Source organism: Lepisosteus platostomus, chromosome 24 (assembly GCF_059453375.1).
Source record: "Lepisosteus platostomus isolate fLepPlt1 chromosome 24, fLepPlt1.hap1, whole genome shotgun sequence".
NCBI classification, from domain to species: Eukaryota; Metazoa; Chordata; class Actinopteri; order Semionotiformes; family Lepisosteidae; genus Lepisosteus; species Lepisosteus platostomus.
The window spans coordinates 6,328,795-6,341,519 of NC_142634.1; the positions used below are offsets into that span (position 1 = coordinate 6,328,795).

Sequence of the window (12,725 nt, forward strand, 5' to 3'; positions counted from 1 at the left end):
CCTGCTGAAACATGAAATCTCATTAAGACGTTAAAGACTAGAGACTTTTACCACACACCAGACAGGCCAGGAGGCCCACACCACAGGCCCAAGACCAGCGGCCTAGCAGGTAAATTAAACAAGAGGACATGGACACACAGCCCCTCAATTCCACTTGAACCTGGAGTAATGACCTCTATCCTTTTCCCAAACATTTCTGTTGCGTTTTCTTGGGCTACTGAGACGAATACCAGTTCCCCCTAGCAACAGGGAACCATCGGTATTGCCCCCCCACCCCACCAAGGAAACCAGGCTAAGGTTATGTCACTTTCCAAACATCAATTTCAAGCAAGACAACGGGATGAAGCTCCGACACAGCTGCGTGCCACAATATACTCAACAGACTCGTAACTGTCTCTGGATAGCTTCATGATTTACATAGCTATAAAAGGTTTATTATCCTGAAACATACCTGGACTCTGTCTTTCCTCTCCAATAACAATCATCATATGGCCCACCAGTATTGCTGAAAGAACAGCAAGAGACAGAAGTAAACACCATTAATTGGTGGTTGGCATCCTTTATATTTTTATTGGCTTTTTTTAAGGAACCAATATTAACACATGGGAGAATACACCCTATGTACAGTCTTACATAACTACCCTGAGACTTAAGTAAAGCCCAGCCTTGAAGAGTTAAGGTCATGCTGTGCACCGTAAGTGTTAACTGAAACCAATTACTTTTCAGGCGATGACAAGTGGTGAGAAAAAGCCATCTTTATAATAATTAGAAATTTAGAAAGAAAGCAGGTCTGGTTTATCATGAGTCATCTCTTAATTAACCGGAAGACCTGTAGTGTTGCCAACAGAGATCAAATCTCGAAACATAGCAGGAACATTAAGAATAGATCTATATCATCCAATATGATCGTGAAGGTCTTTTCCAAACTTCTCACTATGACACAGTTTTTTAATAGCTTTGCAGCATTTATTAAGCATCAAGGTGTCCGGAACGGTACAGGAAAAAATAAATCCTAAGTGTGAGCCAGAATTTAAACTCATAAGATTTAGGATGATCAGCAATTCAGAAACCAGAGCCACCACTGCAATAAAACAGGCCTGGGTCTATTGCAATGATTTCTGGCGAAGATACCCACAGTCTTGTTTTCTCACATGTCACATGTCGAAGTCCCATTTGTCAGCAAGATGCAGACGAAGCTTGCAGTTAAAAAGTCAGATTCAGGATAAGATGAGGACAAACATCACGAAAGCTCATTAGTTAGCAGATCTTCCATTTAAATGATACTTCAATCCCACGGGTGCTTCCAACTCCAGATTTACACCACTGGAATCCTTCCAGTATCACATATATTCATGACAAGAAAACTGAGTGACCTGAGTGACTGACAGAAAGCCATATTGAAAGATAACGACAGTAAATAGTGAGATCGCAGACTGCATCCTTCACCGGGACAGGAAGTCAGCCAACAAGCAGCGATAAGAATGAGCAGGAGACCTTCTGCAGATGCGACGACACCAGTGCACTGGGGTTAAAGATAATCAAACAAGGGAAAAGCAAAAAAGGGGAAAGCAGAGCACATTGGTTTCCCCAGCTAGAATAGAAAAACCAAACCAAAACATCATTGCTGAAATCGGCCATCACATTGGTCTTTCACTGCTGGAGAAGAGCACCAGTGGTCTTTTGCTCTGTGCTTCTGGATCACAGCTCCTGCTGCTCCAGTCCAGCTGAATCTGAGTAGCCTACACAGTACTGTTCACACGCAGACACTGTCGCAGCGATGACAATTAAGCAATTCTTTTCCAAGGACATTATCAATCCAGTGCAGGGTTCACAAGAAGTAAGACACACAGAGAAACCTTGAAGACAGGGTTGTTTTGTCTGGGCTTTGTTCTGACAGTAGTGTGCAGTTTCCAATGAAATATTTCTTAGCTAACTGAAGACAATAGCAGCAAAATCATTCACAGCAGACAATGCATTCAACATTAAAGCGAACTGTTGAACAATCTATAAGTTACTATAACTAAATTCCCTGACTTTTGAAAAACAAAAAAAATCAATACACTATAAACAAAGCTTACAGATGTGTTGGTTTCTCTTGGTGAGTAGGGTATTTCTCTCCCAGCCTAAAATTAAGACACAAAATATTAAAAAGAAACTAAAGCAAGGCAATGAGTAAGTGGACACAGAACTGAGGTCCAGAACACACATTACTGAGGAGAGATCCAATATGGACAGCACTGACAACATCTGTACATAGAAATCATTTACAAACCCTGAAAAACAGCCTGAAAATTATGGATCCTAGCCTCATCAGCTTCTCCTAATCCTGGAAAAACAAGAACACTTGATGATTTTTCCATTTACAGCATTAAGGTTCATGGCAGTAAGTTCAGGAATGGTTACAGAAGTCAAGAAAAACGGAATTGACCCATCAGTCCTTGAGCTGTTCAGAAGCCCCAAAATTAAGATATACGATACCCACTTTTTAGTCATTGTCCCTCAGAACAGGGGTGAAGGTAACACTTGTGAAAGGCCCATTTTGCCCGCTCATGGAAAAATAGAAATGCAGGGCTTGGATTTTGCTTATACAACATCTTTCATACTCCCTCCAAAAATGATTAGCCACAAGTCAATACAGGCAAAACACCACCAATTTGTGTCACTCCTACAAATGTTTTTTCCCCCTTGCTGTTCAGAAATTAGATTCTCCAGAAACCTGTCTAAAACTTGCCTTAGCACCAATGTCATCTGATGTCAGGCTGCAGAAAGCCATGGGAAAACAGTATCATACGCTGGCATTTGAGGTCAACAGAGTTATTACATTGAGAGTGTCTGGAAAATAAACTGCAAAATCCTGTCAAAAAATAAACCCTGTAAAGCAGGGATAAAACCCAATTAAATAAATCCCCAAGATATCCAGATTTGAAGCTCATCAGATTGGATGGTTTGGTAGTTTGGAATCGACAATCGTCTGCGATGCACCCACTGGATCTGAAGTAGTAAGACTTAGACGTGCATCTTTCACATCTCAGCTCAGACCCAGGAACCCCACGATCGCAGAGGAGGGTGAGGAGGTGCAGCTCAGTTCCACCAACATCCCCACCTTCAAGCCCCGTGTCTATACTGCAGACTGTACCGCACAATCAATGCTGACCAGACGAGAGGCTACTGGACGTCCCTTATGGTCAACACCCCACGTCTGCAAGGACCCAGGTGGCTACAACACGGCAATGAGACGCTGTCTGACTAATCCCACTCTCAGCCAACGCAGGGAATCCCAGTCTCAGTCAGTTAGTGATGTGGCCCAGGCACGAACCCCTGAGCCTGGAACTCAACCTGAGCTTATGGGACCTGTTTACTGGTTGAACCACTCCACAGCCCCCACAAGGGGAACTTTACCTTCATCATTTCTTTTTTTTTTTTTTTAATTTGAGCACACAGTTATGGTATTTCCAAAAATCCTATTTAAATTCCACAAGACGAGTGAGGACAGGTATTGAGCTGTAGAGCCCAGTGGATTGTTAAATTCTATTTAGAGGTATTCTCTTTGGTGAAAATCCTCTTTTGCACAGTAATAAGCACGTTGTAAGTCCTTCCCTTCCGGTCAAACCTCTCAAAGGAGCAGTAACCAGCCAGTTTATTCAACAACTCCACTCAGACTTGTCGGCTGCGTCAGGGCTTCTGGAGAAACACAAATAAATATATTGAGTCCCGCCAGACTAATTTCCTGACTGCTCGGAAATGCGGGGTAAAATCCTTTGGTGGTTTACAATCCCGGGCAATTTCTATATTTAACCTCAGGCAGAGAGATACTATAAAGCTAAATAATGCTGTGGTAGCTCTGTTTTTTCTAGACTGGGGAAAGAATTATTTCCTCTTGAGGAAAGGTGATTTACATCAGGTGCTGCAAAATATGCCAGATTTAAATGCAGGAGATATCCCTCACAGTATTTCAGTGGCTCGCCAACTGACACTGCAGCAGGTGTCTGTTGTGGAGTCCCTTCACACATGGCTGCATGACTGCATCACTTCCTCCAGGAAGAGGCAAAGGTAATCCCGTTTTGCGCAGACAAAAACAGATTTCATACAGTCGCCGGTACAATGCACACTAACTTACAGCGGTACGACACAAATTCACGTTCCAACTTTTAGCCAATTTTAGGAAAATTAGATAATTAAACTACAGCCAGCAGCCATATAACCCTGCAACTCACAACTGGCAGCCCACTGCAGCAAAGCAGGTGTGAGCCTGGTCAGTACCTGGATTGGAGACCTCCTGGGAAAAACTAAGGTTGCTGCTGGAAGAGGTGTTAGTGGGGCCAGCAGGGGGCGCTCACCCTGCGGTCCATGTGGGTCCTTATGCCCCAGTATAGTGACGGGGACACTATACTGTAATCAGGCGCCGTCCTTCGGATGAGACGTAAAACCGAGGTCCTGACTCTCTGTGGTCATTAAAAATCCCAGGGTGTTTCTCAAAAAGAGTAGGGGTGTAACCCCGGCGTCCTGGCCAAATTTCCCATTGGCCCTTACCAATGGGATCATGGCCTCCTAATAATCCCCATCTATGAATTAGCTTCATTACTCTGCTCTCCTCCCCACTAATAGCTGATGTGTGGTGAGCGTTCTGGCGCACTATGGCTGCCGTCGCATCATCCAGGTGGGGCTGCACATTGGTGGTGCTGGAGGGGAGTCCCCATTACCTGTAAAGCGCTTTGAGTGGAGTGTCCAGAAAAGCGCTATATAAGTGTAAGCAATTAATAATTAATTATTATTATTAAACTACATCTTTTTTCCCCAAGTAAACAAACAACACACCCAAAGTTAACAATTCACAAAGAAAATGATTTACAATTTCAGCCTTAATCTATAACCAAGAAGAAGCAGCTGCATTATTAGAAAACACACGCCTGTCCAATTTTGAATTTTCAAGCCCATGAGGACATTTTTAAGAACCTTGCTTGCTTGACTGATATAAAATTCCAGTCGTATTGTTCCACACTAAGCCTCCTTTACTGCAAGGTATTTCACACATAGGCCGCTCCTTAGGGAATCCCGAAGCCTCTAACGGCCCTCTGGGCAGGTGACAAGGTCTGACAAGCAATGTAAACATCCATCCATCGCCAGCAAGCCTCTTAACCTGGGAATGGTCTCAGACAAGTTGGAATCTGTCCCAGGAAACATAACCAGGATAACTGTCCATCACTGGGCTATGGAGAAAGAAACCATGACCAATCCAACCCAACCAGAGGGGTGGAGGAACCTGAAAAAAAGCATGCAAACTCCACACAGAAGGATGTCAAAGGGTGGAATTAAACCCAGGACACTGGAGCACCACCTGCCATGTTGCAGTGCTCCCAGACACTGGACTGAAGCCTGTTTATTATAATGGATTAACACCACATGCACATTAAACCACCTGAAGGGTATTTAGACAAAGCAAATTGGACCAAATATCAACAGTATGTAACAGACTTTAAATAGCAACACTTTCCTTACAATATCTATTTTACCAGGCTCTTCCCAGACCTTTCACTCATAGTGTCCCAGTCTGTACACTGATCTCAGACCATCCTAAAAAATACAATTCTCTAAGGGACAAACACACAATGAATATCAGTCCATATACAAGTTTTCCTTCATGCATTAGAATAATCCAAGTTTCCAAAGCAACATACAAGGGTTATACTGTATGTACAGTATCAGGATACACATATACTATATGTCCAGGCAGAGTTGTTCTTTACCTGTCTTGTAATTATGATCAAAGAAGAAAGTTAGCCGAATTGTGCTATTCTTGAAGGTGAGAGACAACAGTGAAGCTTAACTGTTTTGGATGTTGCCCCTTTCAGCTCTAAAAAGACACAGCCAGCATGAAATATTCAGCAAGACGGACTTCACATCCACATACTTTTGGAATTAAATACTTCAGTTTCAAGGTCAGTGAAACTGCCCTTGCACACAGAAATGAAGTGCGAGAATAAAGACTTCTACAATCTGTTCCACAGAAGAGGAAATGTATTACCCCTTTAATACATTTTTAATACAAGAGTCCCTTTAAAGGGAAATGCAAAACACACTGCAACTCCAGATACACTGGACCCGGTTCTCATGCCTCCAAGAGGTCAGAGCTAGACTTGCCTGAGGAGAGGTCATCCCGTCTTGAAAAAAATAGCAGTTTATTTCATAACATGTCCAACTATATTCATAACATGAATTTCCTCACAGGATAGAGGTTTGTCCATTGCAGTCGAACTGAGAACAAGAAACCATGTGATTTAATCACCACAACACCAAGTTCGTCAAACAGCCAAGACCTGACAGGCTGATCTGCCAGGTCAGTTTGAGAACTCTGAGGAAAGACAATAAAACCTATAGAATATCACAGTACTAAATGAGCAAGCCACATCAGGTACGATGTTATAAGACAGAACGTTATCAGACAAATGATAACATTAGTTGCCATAAGTAACTTTATACTGAATGGATTCTAGTTCTTAACTACAGGACCTTGATCACAGATGAGTTGCAAGAAGTATGGGTTGCGGGATTCTGGAACAGAATGAAGGAAACCATAGTTAATTAGCTAGATAGGCCCAACAGTCTCCTCTTGTATGGGACCTTTGTTCAAATCTAGGAACAACAGTTCATCCACAGGGTTTCTTGCAATCGATTTAAGTATATATACAGTATTTCATTATATATACTATATCATTAATTGTTATTACCAAATCGTAATGATAAATATAATAATTGTTATATTATAATAATAATAATAATAAAAATAATAATCGTTATTAGGGAAAGCAAATCATTTTTAAAATGTTCTAGTCTTGCTCACAATTTGTAAAAGCCATCTGTGGAGCTGGTTTAGACACTGTGTGCAACATTAAGCAATTACCAAGCCAACAGTGAAAGTTTAAAATGAAAGGTCTTGGTACTGCCAGTGAGCACTTTAATATGAGAAATCATGCAGAAAAAGCAGCTTAACATAGTAAAATAATGAAGAACATAGAAGAAGAATGTATAAACCTACAGTGCATTGTGAACAACAAGGAAAGCTTCATTTGCTAAACGTAATTAAAAAAAATAGAACCCATGTGCTCATTGCACAACACTTGTAAAAAAAATGTTATGACAAACTTTAACCAGCTACAGCACAAATACAATCCATAAAACAGGATCAAAGGGGTTGACGGCTGAACTTCTAGAGTGTTATCCAAATTTCTTTTTGGAAAAAGATTTTGCTTAGAAAAACACAGAGGGTAGGTGAACCGACTCACGCATCTCCTTACAAGAGGTGACCTGACGGAGTTGAGGGAGCTGCATTTAAAATGTGCAGCACGTAAGGGTTTAGTTATCTCTGTACTAGTCCCGGACAAAAACTAAATGTGTGGTGGCAAAGGGATACAATCCTTACACAATTACTCATTAGTGCATATTAGCATTATAAATCATACAGCAGTGGAAGGAAGAAAAAACATCCCAGCTATTGGTTTATAATACTGCTGAGGCTGAATGGCTCTGTGTTAAATGCATTTCTTTAGTTGCTGTACAGCTCTAAAGGAACACTCCCAAAGCCCAAAGGACACTACAGCCAGTGGTAAGCTACACAACCACTGCTTCACAGCAACACCCAATACAAAGGGTTTCCACCATATCTCCTCCCAGGTAGCATTATTCATTATATACATGCAGAAAAATCATGCAGGATTTTTCTGGACACCTTCACTACTTACACTATGGCTGAGAAAAAAACACTTTTTGACAGCAGTGCACCCAACAGTTACAGAAACGCGTTTTCTTTGCTCCTTAACTCAAAACAAAAAACCCTCTACTTTCAAATTGCATCACGCCGGCCTCGTCTCATAGCTGATGGGAGTGACGTCTGTAATTCACCTCGTAAAGATTTATTGAGATCAACTTTACACATCTGCGGTGTGCTTTTAACTCTGGCACACACCAGAGAGCCAATTTTTTTTTAAAAGAGCCTTTTTGTAGACACAGAAGACTATGATGCCAAACAAAGCCATACATGTCAGATGATGATACATTTCTTTCAAAAATAAAGTACAATAAAATATTGGGAAATAAAAAAAGCAACCAAGCAACGTTTGGCATGTGTTAGTTATCCCAATAATGAGGGTAAAGAAGTCAATGAATCATCCCATTACCTTTAATATCTTATAAAACACACCTATGTCACATATCATGTGCAAGAACATGTTCCTTTTATCTGAGGTCTTATGACACCTGCCTTGCGCACGTGCAACACCAAGCCAGACCTGAGGATTTCAACAATAATTAAGCCCTAATCTCTTCTTTTATATTAAACACTGCCTGTCAATCCTCCTACCATACTTTCCTGTGCTATATTGTAAAAGGCCCACAGGACGCTCCAAGGTTAATGAATAAATTTCGTGCTGGGGCATTACAGTTAGGAGATTATACCTTTCGAGTCAGATTCTGAAATCACCTCTTATCTGATGCTGCTCTTAGTCTCCACATTTCTGGATACAATAAAGAGAGAAGCTGCGGCGGCATTAATTCTGCGTTATTTAACCTCGCGAGATCCGAATCACAATGTCTGCCGATAATCCTTGGGCGATCTGACTGAGGCACGGCCACCTGCATGCTTTCCAACGTGTGTTCAGCCAGCCTTTTGAGTCCATCACACAGACTCCAGTTTTTTCATCCACTGTGCTGCTAACTCAAGCCCAACAGTCAAAGCACCAAGGATGAAATGAGGATGAGGAAGGAAAGGGGAAAATTCAGGCATGAGCCCAGAAGTTTTATTGGTACACAGTACCAGGTCTCTCCGGCAACTAACTCAAAATTGACAAATAATAATAATAATAATAATAATAATAATAATAACTGCTTACACTTATATAGCGCTTTTCTGGACACTCCACTCAAACCTCTTTACAGGTAATGGGGATCCCCTCCACCACCACCTGTGTGCAGCCCCACCTGGATGATGCGACAGCAGCCATAGTGCGCCAGAACGCTCCCCACACACCAGCACTCAGTGGGGAGGAGAGCAGAGTAATGAAGCCAATTCATAGATGGGGATTATTAGGAGGCCATGATTGGTAAAGGCCAATGGGAAATTTGGCCAGGATGCTGGGGTAACACCCCTACTCTTTTCAAGAAAAGCCCTGGGATTTCTAATGACCACAGAGAGTCAGGACCACGGTTTTGCGTCTCATCCAAAGGACGGCGTCTGTTTACAGTATAGTATCCCCTTCACTATAATGGGGCATTAGGAATCACACGGACCTTCAGGGTGAACGTCCCCTGCTGGCCCCACTAACACCTCTTCCAACAGCAACCTTAGCTTTCCCAGGAGGTCTCCAATCCAGGTACTGACCAGGCTCACACCTGCTGGGCTTCAGTGGGCTGCCAGTTGTGAGTTGCAGAGTGATATGCCCGGCCAAATCATACTGTCCGTCCATTATAAGACAACAGCTTATTCCTACTGAACCCAAAGCCCATCTGAAAGGCGAAGGACACAAGACAGGGTGGTTATATCCTGGACAGATCACCAAGACATCACGTGACATGGACACACACACAAGTCAACTGCACATTTAGAGACATCAATTAGCCTGATCTGCACGTCTTCAGAACAAAAGCAGAAGTCGGAGCACCCAGGGAGCACTGATGTGGGGGAACATGCAAACTCCACACGGAACATTCCATGATCCAGAATTTAACCCAGGAACCCCAGAGCCACAAAAAAGCAGCGCAAGTTACTACTATGCCACCCATTTCCAAAACAATCACACAAAAATATATTTCATTGCACATGAGATGAGACCCACACACATGCCCTTCAAAAAAAAAAACAGTATTTCTTCAGCAAGCGTTACCAACTATAGCTGCTGAATAAGAGCCCCAGCAGTTCTAAGCCACTGATGGCGTGTCAGCGTTTCGTGGATACACCACTGCTGAAAACTAAAGAGCAACGCCTCAATTAATCTTGCAAATAAAAGAGGTTTGGATCTTGATTTTATTACTACCAAAAACACAAACACCTTTCTCAACAAGCTGACATGCAAAAATAAAAACGCCAAATGTTACATAAGGCACAACCTCAGACTGAAATAAATACCTCAGTATTCTCGGACGTGTAAAACCGTCTTTGTCTTTGGCTCACTAATACACCAAGACCCCTCATAAGGTCGCTGGATAGTATTACTGATAATGACTCCAAGTGCAAGACAGAAGGAGCTGTATATAAAGTAATAAAGTATTCCTTATTTTAAAAGTCTTGTTTTCTACGCTTTTAAAATTTAGATTTGTGAAGTGGTGGTTACCATCATACCGTTCATTCACACGTGGGCGGAGCAGAATTCAGCGTTTGACCGTGTCACTGGATTCAATAGCTATTTTTATTCATTCATACTATATGGTTATCTATATTGACCTTCTAGAGTATCTATTTTTTCACCCACCAGTCATGTCATCTGAATTCAACACCCTGCCTGCCGTCAGAGCAAGCGATGAGCCTGCAATTAGCTCCTCTTTCGAAATTTAGAGTGGGACTATTAAGTGAAGGATTTTTAAGTTCAAATCTAGGTTCCATCACATCGTGCGTTAACGACATTTTATTAAAATCTCTCAAATAAAATCTGGGATAGGGGGAAAAAAGGCGTTTCAGCATTTTGGCTGCTTGCGAAATACTGTAAAAAGAGATTTCGATTTCGTAGAACATTCACACTCGCATCTGAGCACGACTGAAGTCGAACTTCAGACAAAGCCATTTAATAGTTCAGCCACATCTAGTCAAGTGATATTAAAGGACAAAATACATTTCGTTCCAAAATCGTAACGAGGGACCCAAATCATACGGGTTCAATTATGTTCTGTAAATGACAAAACGTTACATTTACGCGTTTTAAAACCCGCTGTTCTAACGGTTTATTGCATCAAATCTGGAAGATTCTTAAGTGGCTCAGATCCTCCTGTTCAGTTACTTTGAGAAAACTTACTTTTTTGTCCCCTGATACTTCTAAAAAAACTTATTTTCAGGACATTCCAGTACCAGCGTCCCCCCCTCAGATTCCCAATTGTTGCACCAAATCCATTTCAGGTCGCTACAGAGAAACGAGAACCAGTGAGATTGAAGCAGAAAGTAAATTTGCTGCAAAACACAACCCGACGGACCCCCTGTGAATAATTATTATGAGTGCAATTCCCTAAAGCCCCAGACCCCCTGGGGTTCAAGCAAAGCGTGCAACCGCAAGCACAGATAACGAGGGCCGCTCAGGTACATCTTCATAACCACTCAAGAAGGGCTTTTGGAAAGAGAAAATAAATGCCATTTGCCTCTTCCAGAAAACATTTCACGGGAAACGAATGGGCAAGATTCTAGGGTTCAGCTCACGACGTTTACAGCAGCTGTTTTAGTGCACAGTTTCGTTTTTACCAAGCAGGTGGTTTTACTAGTAACAATGTTAACATTCCACTGTTGTGTTTACCTTATGCATGAGTGCGTTTCCAAAACTAAACTACTGCTCAGCGAAAGCAAAAGAAGTCGCTATGAGACCTGCTGCAGCGGCATGTTTCATACACTGTATCCATCACCACCTACAAAACAAACATATTATTTCCCCCAAAGTGGGCAACAGATCGGTCCCCGCATCCCTTGGCCGAAACCTTCCAAATAAACACGACAATCGGAAAGCATTTCGACTGTCAACATAACAAGAAAAGGTGGTTGTTTATTTTTTACTCTGCATGTTTCGGTCTCGAATTCCCCGCATTCTTAATACGAACATTCCCCCCATATCATCACCGTACAAAGAGGCGATTGCATTTTTAAAATTTGGGGATATTCCTACCTCCTCTCTCGGTTCGGAGTTTTCCAAGCACGTAGACGGCGGGGTGTATTCGAATCGGATCAGTAGATGGATCCCTTTTTGTTGGCAGGCTCACTTCGCCCCAAAACACGGTGTTTTTTTATATAAAAATAACACCTCACACACGATAACCGAGCGCACTGCTCGGCATTCACCACTTGGATCGGGAAAAAACTCCTTGGAGCAAATAGCCCACCGGAGCTAATCTGGAAATGCGCAAACGGGTGCACTTCGCTCAACTTCTAAAGCAAAAAAAAAAAGAAAACTAACAATCCCGTTCGAAAAACAATGGCTCACTAAAATTGGCTCACTATCCGACACTTTAAGAGTGTCGGATATGTCATAAATCCAGTGGAAATTAAATAATTCGCTTTTTCGTATCTAAAGCCTTGCTCCTGAATAAACACGTTTTTTTCGATGCAGTTTAAGCGACTGCCTTCAAAAATAAAATAAAAAATCACGCGGGTCCTTTACAGGTAGTTTTTTTCTTTGATAATGTCTGCAAGCTTTAATAATTACATTGATTGCAGGCGTGCCAACATCTAATGCAAAATCAAAGGTCCTCTTCCTTCGGCTTTTATTTATTTTTGCGATAGTAAGAGATAGAGATTGATCTCTAATCAGGTGTCTTTCTGCCTCCTCCCCCTCCTCCGTCAGCTGCTTAAAAAATATCCCCAAAAGGTAAGTGGTCCTAGTGAATCCTAACACGCTGATTGTAGCCTTCCAATAGAAAAGATTGATGGAGTTGCAAGAAGAATAACAGTCAGGACCGTGTAATTCCCTTTCTCTCCCCCCCGTCCACTACAACACCCCCATATAAAAACACTAAACTGACAGACCAGCACACACACCCCCCCCTGC

At 42.0% G+C, this 12,725-nt stretch overlaps 1 protein-coding gene across 19 annotated transcripts in view; it reads right to left on the minus strand.

Annotated features, from left to right (window-relative positions):
• The window catches only part of arvcfb (ARVCF delta catenin family member b), a 158,575-nt gene extending 145,875 nt beyond the window's left edge, over nt 1–12,700 (minus strand). For 6 of the 19 annotated variants that reach the window (XM_088618405.1, XM_088618389.1, XM_088618390.1 and 3 more), the window contains exon 1: nt 11,847–12,700. The gene's annotated coding sequence lies outside the window, so the exon portion shown is untranslated. The remainder of the gene's footprint in view (nt 1–11,846) is intronic. The other 13 variants (XM_088618404.1, XM_088618394.1, XM_088618406.1 and 10 more) reach the window with 4 other exon arrangements.
• Between the last annotated feature and the right edge of the window lie 25 nt (nt 12,701–12,725).